This window comes from Dendroctonus ponderosae, unplaced genomic scaffold (genome assembly GCF_020466585.1).
Source record: "Dendroctonus ponderosae isolate FM_Combo_2020 unplaced genomic scaffold, Dpon_F_20191213v2 Dpon_F_20191213_7, whole genome shotgun sequence".
In the NCBI taxonomy this organism is placed as follows: domain Eukaryota; kingdom Metazoa; phylum Arthropoda; class Insecta; order Coleoptera; family Curculionidae; genus Dendroctonus; species Dendroctonus ponderosae.
The window spans coordinates 3059260-3070202 of NW_026018916.1; the positions used below are offsets into that span (position 1 = coordinate 3059260).

Genomic DNA, 10943 nt, shown 5'->3' on the forward strand with positions numbered 1-10943 from the left:
TTACATTTTTTGTATTTTCAATTATATCATGAGGTTTTGTTACTGAAATTTTACTTCTAATTGTATTTTCAGTTTTGAAGATAGTCCTAATATTATATTTTTTACCTACTCGTTTAATTTGATCTGAAAGTCCCGGAATAAATGGAATGAAAAGGTTCGTAATAGGTTAATTTTGATTTTGTTTTGTTCGTGGGAATTCAATTTCGTTAAAACATTTTTCAATCAAAGAATTTGGATAATTATTGAAATTTAGAATTTCTTTTATAAATTGTTTTTCTTTGGAGAAATTAGATTAATTACAAATTATTTTTGCTCTATCATGTAGACTTTTTACGATACCTTTTTTAACCATTATCGGGTGATTTGAGTCGAAATTCAAATATCGGTTAGTATGAGTAGGTTTTCTATAGACCAAGGTTTCGAAATTGTCTAAATTTTTCTGAATTAGTATATCGAGAAAAGGAATTTGGTGATTTTGTTCATTTTCAATAGTGAATTAAATTGTTGGTTCTTTATTATTCAGATAAGATAAAAATTCATCAAGTTTTTGTTCGCCATGACTCCGTATATACTCTCCGTATTCGTATTCTAAATTTGTGTCTGATTTTGCAGGTTTAGTGTAAAAAAACTTCTTTTTAAACCCTTGCAGATGAAAATCTGGTTCTTCAGTCACTGACCAATAAAGGCTTTATTCAGACGTGCGTAAGGTTGTAATAACAGTTTTGCAGCCTTCATTCAGTATCTAGATCTTTTTTAGATTAGCCATTTTCAGTGCTCAGATTCGGTTTTGGTTTCATAAAATTAAAAATTTCAAACTCCAACCGCTTAAAGGCTGCTTTCTTCAAATTCAAGATTTTTTAAGTATATATAGGTTTTTTAGAAATGTACAAAAGTTGCCTTATTTACACATCTAATGTGATTTTGCAGGTTGGGCTTTACAAATGATAGTTGTAAAATCCCTTGAGATAAATTAGTGGTTTTTCGGTCAGTTACGCACGAAACCTCAGTTGAATCGCCGACAAAGTTGCAATAGTTTCCAAGCTTCGATGCATTTTGTACCATTTTTTTAAATTTCGCATTTTTAATGCCGGAATCTGATTTTAAACATGATAAGTTTGAAGTTCCTACAGCTCTAAGGCTGATTTTTGGTCGATTCATACACGAATCCTCAGTTGAAACGTGTAGAAGATGAAAATAGTTTCCGAACGTTCACTCATTAGCTACAATCATTTTTGATGAGAAATTATGTTTTTGAACCTCATACAAGTAGAAGGCTCATTTTTCATTTGCTCGAACATGGAGCCTAAATTGAAACGTGTACGAGCTTTCAAAGGTTTCCAAACTTTCGTTAATTCTGCATTGTCTTTTAATTCTCCATTTTTGGATTTTGCAGGTGTGGCTGTAAAAATTCTACTCCTGGAACCCGTGCAGATGAAATGGTTTTTCAGCCAGCCATTCGCTCCTGAAGCATCAGTTGAGAGATGCATAAGATTGCAGTAGTTTCCCAGCTTTCGTTCATTTTCTACCATTTTTTCAACTCCCAATTTTTATTGCTCGAATCTGATTCTGCGGGCTTGGTTTAAACAAACGATAATTTTCAAACTACTGCAGAAATTAAAAGCTGTTTCTTGAACTTCTGATGCAAGAGACCTGCTTAGCCTTCTTTGGGATTTCTGTTGACTTCAGGCACCGGCAGAGATAAAAGAAGCGCATAAATGAGTAAAGCTACAATTCAATCAAAACTGTCCATTTGAACCAACACCTATTATTGCTGTTATGTGATTACGCGAAAGTCGCGCAAATTTTTCCAAACAACTGTTAAGAACCCATGTAAGAACCAAACCCACTGCATATTATTTACAAATCGGGTGATGCTAATGGTCGCTTGTTTAATTAACAAATACTTTTCCATTCAAATATGTACTGGATTTAGATCAGAACTGATGTAACACTAAAAGCGTGTCCATAACATTTTTTCAACGGTTAGATCACAAAAGCTTCTAGGAAATTTTTGTGGAGAAAATCCAGTCAAAGTTATCACGTGCAATATAATTTTATAGGCAGATGTCCAGCAAAAGTGAAGCCTAATTGGCGAAGACCACAAGAAGTCACTCGTGAGTAAAGAGCCACTCGGGTATGCATAATAAATGAACAATTTAGTCGAAAGTTGATTTGCACTATTATGCGGCTGGTTGAAGTGGTGGACATGCAAGCCGCCTGCCTGTTTGCTATCAAGAGATCTCAGAACGCATTTGCCCTCTACCATAATTAAAATGGTTCAACCTTGATCTGAATGATTTGGTGTTTTGTACAATTAGTTACAGGCCGCAGGATTAGCAATTCAACTTATCCATTTCCTTCCTTCAATTATCACCTGTTCGATTACCCAATAATACTTGTAATTCAGCAGATATTTCAGCTGGATGGTTGAATCAAAAACAAAAATCCTCTTTGCGTAATAACGATTCCAATTAACAGAGCAGGATTTGGCCTAGTTTTGCTAAACAATATCCCGATAATCTCACGAGAAAATTCCATATCAATTATCAATCACTATTGTGTCCCGTCTTGGCACTATCACAGCATTGTTGAATGGAATATTTACTTTTCCTTCTAGGTTGGCGTTAACGGGCAAACTTCCGTTTGAAGAACTGTTGCAATCCGATCTTGAATTTTCCATGCTCAATGTTTCAACTGCAATTATCGGGTGATGAAATTAGGCAATGCCAATCATGTCGCATCTGACTAAACACCACACAATGCGTTGATGACTAGACATATCAATCAATTAGAAATGCTAATTGACTAGTTTTTTCTATGTTGTTTAATTTCTTCTATTCGATTAATTATCTTCGCAGTTTGACTTTGGTTTGCGTTATTAGCTTCGAGCTGTTAAAGCCACAATTAATTTTTCCACTAACTATAAAAATATAATTATTAGTGTGAACAGTTAATGCGTTTCGTTTTTAGCTCACTACCAGTTTCATCATGTTGATTTTCCATTGTCCGACCAAGCAACAGCAGATTGTGATGCCTTTGATCGGATTTTTTTCTCACACTATGCAAATATGATAATTCGTTGCGTTAATGCAGTTTGCGTAAAAAAATCCTTCAAAATCAGTCCCACCCTGATGGAAAAAACGCGATCATTTGCGAAATTCTTTCCATGACCCACCAAGTAGTTGGGCAAAAGGAAAATTGCCATCTGAACGAACGATTTATCAGGCTTAATACACAGCACTTGATAAGAATCTACATGTTTCAATTAATATTGAAAAATTCAACACGAAAATTACACATTATGTTCCATAGTAAATTGCTGCAGTCGAAACTGCTGTGCCATTTAAGAAAGATTTGCAAAAGATAATGCTATAACAGTGTCGACTGTATTATTATACGAGAGATTTAGTGGCACTCAAAATTTACAACAATAAATTGACTAAATAACTCTGTTTTATAACTAACAATAAGTCTGCAAGGGAGCGATTGTGTGAAAACGGTCATTTTCTGATCAATATTTACAACGCCCGCAAAAAAGGCTTTACGTGTAATATTGAGGGAATTTTGAAGACTTTTAGAGCCAAGTGTCTTCTGTAGGGTGTAGAAATTTCAACTCGCAACTTGTTACATATTAGAAGTCATTCAGTCAGATTTTTTATTGTATGGTCTGCAATTGCGTGGAAACGTAAAATGTTGCACCAATATCTATATTTTGAGTGTGGTTCTAAGGAAATTTTGAGGGTTTTTACAGTGAAATATCTTCTATAGCTTGCAGAAATTGCAAGTCGCAACTGGCCCTAGATTAGAAGTTGCGGTTGTGTTATTGGAGGGTCTGCACCTGTGAGAAAACACCACACAAAAAACCAATTTAGATGTAACTTGAATCAAAGTTATTAGGTTTATAGCTTGTGGTGTTTTCTACAGTTTACCGAAATTTCAAGTCGCAACATCTTCTCAGTTAGAAGTTACGATTTTTTATTGCTGACTCTGTAGTTGCATAATAACGTTCATTTTTACACCAAGATTTGCAAAGCACGCAAAAATCAATTTCTCGTTTAATTTGAATTAAAGTTTTAGAACGTTTATAGTGAAGTATTGTCTATGGTTAGTAGAAGTTTCAAGTCGCAACTTGTTCTAGATTAGAAGTTGTGATTTTTATTGGAAGGTCTGCAGTTGCGTGCAAACGTTCATTGTCGGACCAAAGTTTACCAAGCGTGCAAAAAACATCCAGTGTAATTTGAATTAAAGTTTATGGCTTTTTAGAGAAAATTGGTTTCTAGGGTCAGGCGAAAACCTTCATTATCGAACCAACATTTGCAAAACACGCAAAAACAGCTTCTAGTGTGATTTGAATGAAAGTTCGAAGACTTTTAGAATGATATATATATAAAGTATTATATGTAAAACTTCTAAAAATTTTAATTCGCAAGTTGCCCAAGATTGAAATTGTCAAGTCTTTATTGGTGGATCTGCAGTTTCGTGAATATGAAGCGTTCCAGAAATATCTTTGCAATTGATTGAAAAACTCCTGATTAATTGCCCTATTGTTAGAATAAAAACGAACATGAATAATAACGACGTTTCCCATAATTAATTTTTAAAAAATAATCAAATTAGTGATTTAAGCTTTCGATTGTGACTGTTTTTATGCAAACATTGTTACACAAGTACACATTAAATTTACTGGGAATTTTTTTTGGTCTCTACAACGAAGAGGCGCAGCAAAAAAATTAAAATGCTGAAAAGTTCCGAAAATGTTTTCTTTGGACATTAGTCAGTGAATTATCGCAGTTTATGAGCCAAATTATTGCAAAATTGAGTTTTTTGCATTTAAGTGCCACTCTAGCAGAGCAAATTTGTCAACATTAGAAACGCGAGCTAATTTATAAAAACAAGTGCAAAATTACAAAAACGAAATTGATTTGGCAAAGTCAATTTTTCATCACAATTCAAAACGCAGCTTAGTTTTCTACTCATTTTAAGTCCTCCCTCGTAGTAGAACTAATGATTTCGAAATCCTATCGAGCGGGAACGAGTGGATTCGCCTATATTCGTTCCTACACGCAAGAGTGAGATGCATCATGCCAATCACACTGCCTTTGCCTTTGCTTGCCGATATACGAGAGCTAATCGGAAAATAGTTTGGAAATATTGCAAAAATTAAGCAATGTCGAGCCGTTGAAAAAAATTAAATAGTTTCCTTGATTTATGTAAAAATCCCAAATGTTATATATTTGTTAATTAATTTCGGAGAAACCAACTAGATTTCACAATGTTATGCTAATCTTCCAAAGTTTATTGCTGGATATTAAATATATGTGCAATATTTTCAAATTCCTTTACAAGTATAATTAATACTATGACATTAAAATTATGTAAAGCGCTTAACGTAGGTAAGAAATTTCCATTGAGCTAAATGTGCAAATTCCACATCATATTCGATGTATGTTAATGATTCTCAGTTAAATTTGAAACGAAACTTTTGAAAGAAATCATCAATCGAATCGTGCCAATTTTTTCCGCAAATCCAAACCACAATTTTTCCACTGCACACTCAAAATTGAATTACTGCCTTTTACTTTTGCAGGCTTTTTTCCAAAACCGATAAATCCATTTGATTGTAATTGCAGTAAACGATTTTGCCATGTTAAAAACGATCATACTTTGATGAATTTTCGATACATTTCAACACTTCTTTCCTTTTTCTAGCTATTAATATGGGATGACAAAAACGACTTTGCGCAAGAACCTTTAAATTAATTGAGAAAATCCTTGTATCGAATCGACAATGCCACCTTTTTTCCATAAGCTCTGTTTTTCTATGCGAATTGCTTCAGTTTTAATAAACGTGAGTATCATGTAATGAAGAAAATCGCTTTATGGAATAATCGCCTGCAGTAATTCCGACATGCAATAACAACTAATAATTATTATACTGTCGATGTTCAATTATACACTATTATATCGGCTGTAGAGTGTGTTGTTACACGTCTCTTCGAATGGGTATTATTACATTTACAGCGTCATTATTTGCCAGTTTTTAGGGGGTTTCATATTTGAATTGTCGGGGAACTGGGGATTATGTTTTAAAAATCCTGTTAGTTTCGAATTTAAAACCAAAATTCTTCATTATATAAAAAAAAATATTTACTTACCCTCTAAGATATCTCGCAGCCAAAATAATCCACCAATTCCGTTCTAAATATTAAAAGAAAAAATAGAAATTGGACAAAAACACCGATCTTTGAGCGACACCCTTCTGCACCCAACAGTGGTAGGATTCTAATGACACTCAAAACGCGACACTGGAAACTCAACACCCGCTAACCCTATCTTAAATATCGTCTACAAGAACCAGTGAAAGTAAAGTTAAACGCTACAATCCAAGCTATATACACCTAATAATGTACGTGCCGGTATCTTTTGATAAGGTGAGGTCATTTGGGTTGCCCCCCGAACTAGAAGAGTGGAAAAAGTACATTTGTCTCTGTTAGGTTCTCGTTGATCGGCAAAAAGTTGGCATCAAGAAGGGATGGAAATCCCTAATGATCAACTTAATTGAAACGATTATTCGGCTAGTCGAACGTCACACTTTACGCCTTTTTAAAATATTCACTTAAATAGGCATTAAATTAAAATTAGTATATTTTAATTATTTTTCATTACTAAACGTCTATTAGATAATATACCGGAATTTAAAAAAAAACACTAAAATGTTCCCTTTCTGTGTGTAATTTAAAGAAACAAATAAAGACAGGCAAACTGATTGGTCAAACAGGTTGGCGTGGAAAAGAGTGGAAAAAAGGGCGCAGACCAACAATTTTTGCTACCAACTGTTTTTTCCTAATTCTACATTCAGGTGGGAACAAAAAACCCATTTGGGCTTCATTGCCAAAGCGCATAGTTTCTAATTTAAAAAATTAAAGCGCTGAAATGTTCGAAAAATTTACTGTTACATTTAACATTTGATTTTTCCAGACACTGAAACAGTGCAGTCAATGGTTTTTCTTTAAACAAAAATTATTTTTTAACTGTACGTTCATCTGGGAACAGAAACGCTGCTTTGCATTCTTTGGCTAAAATGCCCAGTTTCTGAGTAAAAAAACGAAAATCGTCGGATTGTCAGAGAAAATTAACGCAATATTTAACATTTGCTACTTTCTAGACAGCAAAACGGTGCATGTCAACGGTTTCGCTCTAAGCAGATATCATTTTCAAATTCTGCATTTAGTTGATAACAAATATTGAGTTTTTTTGCTAAAATGTACAGTTTCTGATTTAAAAACTTTAAAGTCCAGTCCTGGCAGTCCAGTCCTGGCAGTCCAGTGGCTTTTTCGCACACAGAAATTACCTTCTAATTCTGCTTTTAGTTGGGAATATATGGGAATATTCATTTGTGTCTTCGCAAAAAAGTTTCTGATTTAAAATTAAAAACCGTTGGATTACAACACTAAAGTAGGACAAGTTTTGCTGTTGAAACTATTGTAATATTTTGCCGTTTTAAGACCGTTATGCCTTAAATAATTGTACAACAAACGACGTTTGTTTGCTTTTTCCAAGTTTTTTAAGTGATTTGGAAGTTTTCTGTTCTCACTATTTCCTCACTCACTTGGGAGTACATTAATAACTAACGTTTTTTTACGTTTTAATGATAATTTTTGCTAAGAAAATTCTTGGAAAGATCAACTATTATCTCTTTGTATTGCAACCAACATTCAAAACCACTGAATTCACATTTTTCTCTCCACGATTTTAATCAAGAGCCCACTTTATTTTTGTATAGTTTGCGTTAATCTTTCTGTTTGACTTTTCCTTTCGTGTTTTTACTCATGTCTTCACTAATTTACTTTGCCATATTTGACAATACCAAAATGGGACTCCGAGGTTTAAAAAAAACTATTTTGGAAAATTACAATGAATGCTTTGAAGCAATTAATAAGATATTTTTTTTCAACTCACTCTTTAAGTTTACCCCTCGTAGCAGAACTGAGCATTTCAATCGCCGATCGTGCGGAGACGAGTCCGTTCGGCCATCTTCGCTCTTATGCTCAAGAGTGAGAGCCATATATCAACCTACGTTGTCTCTGTTGTTTATTTCTGACGTACGAGAGTTGATGGGAAAATACTTTCACAAAAGTGAAAAAATGACCAATTTTGAGAGGTTGAAAAACTTGAACTAAAGTTTATGAAAAAATGTTTAGTATATTTCGCTAAAGCTACCAAATTTTCAAGCACTGAATTTAAAATTCAGGTTTTTTCAGCAAATTATTGCTTGCCAGTTACGCAGCAGTTTATCGAAAATTGATTTTCAAATTTTTCAGGCTATGCCTGAAATGAAAAAACCTGCCTTTAATGGTTGCAATTATTTGCCTATTCATAAATCTTAATTAGTCAATGTGCCTATGTTGCTTAATGGAAATTTTATGAAACAATAAATCAATCATTTATAAAACCGTAAAAGATCAGTTGTATGCATTTGAATATTTTATACTTTGATCAACTGGGGCTTAATTAATCAACGTTTGATTATTCTTGTTTGTGAAGTTTTTCATTAGCTTGATTTTTGTTTCTCTAAAGCATTTTCGTTCCCTTGATTGACGCAAATCTAAACATGGGGATTTCAGTGGGCATCATCAAATGCCTTGAGAAACTCTGATGATAATTTAATTATAAGCCTGTTCTGGTTTCATAACTGATTACGCTTAAGTAACCGGTTAAGATAGGAAGTTTTGAACGCATCATTAATTTATTAAAATAATTTTGCATGCACACACCTGAAATGAATGGGGCTATTCATTAACGACGTGATGTTGAACTCTCCTTTCATTATTATTGTTATTCCTATTAATATTTATATTGCAGTTTGTGAACTTTGGCATTTTTTCCACATATGTTTCCCAATCCGGGCTAAAACTGCTTCTGTTTTCATTGCGATTCAGATCGAAGACTGGTTGAAAAGCAAAACTATGCAAAAATGCGATTCTGTTATTATTACATGTTTCAATTCAGCAAATTCCGGTTGAAATAATGCAGCGTTTAAGCGAACTAATTGGCTACCGGACGTGCATTTCAAACTGATTTTATTCGGCGAAAATATGCAAAAATTCGCTTTGATTAGAAAACAGCAATAATTGCGTGTATTATAAGTGCATCGGGCAGAAAATTCACTTAATAGTCACGAACTCTTAAAGCGCCTTTGTTGGGAAAGAGAGGGTTTTTTTCGAATGAAAATCATTTTTAGGCTGATCAGCAAAAAGTATTTTAACCATGACCGATCGAGTCACCTTCATCAATATCCAACCCAATAATTCAATCAGATTTGTCGCTTTGGGGTCAACATTTTAGTCAATCGATTCGAAACTTCATTCCATTGTTATCTATGCTACATGTCTGTGGAAAATTGTCATTAATTTAACATACCATAACGAAAACTATTTAATGGTTCTTTACACTGAAAACAATGCGGGACGCACAAAAAATCACTTTAAAATCAATCAGGCGAAACGAAGCTCTTCATAGGAAGAGCTTCAGTTGTTGTGCAGTTCAGTTGCAATGCAAAATGTAGAACTATTGTATGGCGGAGTAAGAAAATTCTTGAAAATTGTCTGATGAGGACTCAAAATAGAAACTTTTGCAGCTGCTAAAGCGAAACATGCCTGCTGACTGGGTTTCTGAGAAAATTGCTTTGAAACTCCAGCCTGCATAAACAAGCGCAAAGCAAAAACGAAATTCTAAAAAAATTCGCGAAAATTCTCTGAAGATGAGTCAGAACCGAAACTTTTGTGTCTTGCAGGACATATATTGTCCTGTGACATGGATACAAAGGTGATATTTCAGCTTTTCTAGATATTGAGGAAATTTAAATACCACGCGTAGGCCTGCAAAAGCAACTACAAAGCTTAAAAGCATATGCAAAAAACTTCCAAAAATCATCAAGATCAAGAATCAAATCAAAAGTTTTTCGATAAATAGAACGCACTTTTTCCTACGAAATTCATGTAAAACTGATTTCTTGCCTTTATGTGTTTCTGAAAAAATAAATGCGAAACTTGGGCCTGCATAAATAACCACTCAATTTTGCCGCAAATAATTTTTTTTTTTAATATCTTGACCATAATTTGAAAACGTAACTTTTTGCATATGCAGAACGCACTTTTCTCTCCAAACTGCACCTTAAACTGAATTTCCAGCTTCACTGGTTTCTAAGAAAATAAATGTAAAATTTAGGCCTGCATAAACAACCACAAATTTCTCACGTAAAATTTAAAAAATCTTGACAACAGCCTGATGATGTTTCAAAATCGAAACTCTTGCACTTATAGTCCCAAAAGATCCACATCAACGTCATTTTAAACTAAACTGGGTTCTGACTAAATCGCTGTCAATAAGCCTGCATAAGCAAGCAAACAAACATAACACAAAAAACAAACAAAATTCGAAAAAAATCTGGAAAAATTCCTGAATATGAGAAAAATTCGAAACTTTTTCCACTCGTAAGCCATACTTTTCCTTACAGGTTTGATATAAAAGTTATTTTCTGACATTGCATGTTTATGAACCAATAAAATGTGAGACTACAACCTGCTTAAATAACCGCGGAAGCCACATGCAACTTTGAAAAATTCGTGAACATTTCCTGATGATGAGTGAAATTCAAAACTTTTGCCACTTATAGAGCACACTCTTCCCTTTAAAACAGGTCAAGAAGAGAATTTCTCAGTGTGTTAGTTCCTGAAGGAATGAAGACCAAACTTCGGCCTGCACGCACAATATCGAAAACCAAACACAATTTTGCAAAATTATCGCTGCAAAATGCATCTAAAAGTTCATTGCACTTCATTAAATCCGGAATAAATAAATGCCAAACTCCGGACGGCAAAAACTGCGACAAAATCAGTCATTTTTAAATCACACAATTTGGTTCAAAATCAATAAATCGCGGA

The 10943-nt window shown here is 33.8% G+C and overlaps 1 protein-coding gene across 1 annotated transcript in view; it reads right to left on the bottom strand.

The window, feature by feature from the left end:
- The window catches only part of LOC109539288 (peroxidase), a 20263-nt gene extending 13833 nt beyond the window's left edge, over positions 1-6430 (bottom strand). The window contains exon 1 of the mRNA XM_019906945.2: positions 6156-6430. The gene's annotated coding sequence lies outside the window, so the exon portion shown is untranslated. The remainder of the gene's footprint in view (positions 1-6155) is intronic.
- Positions 6431-10943: the final 4513 nt, after the last annotated feature.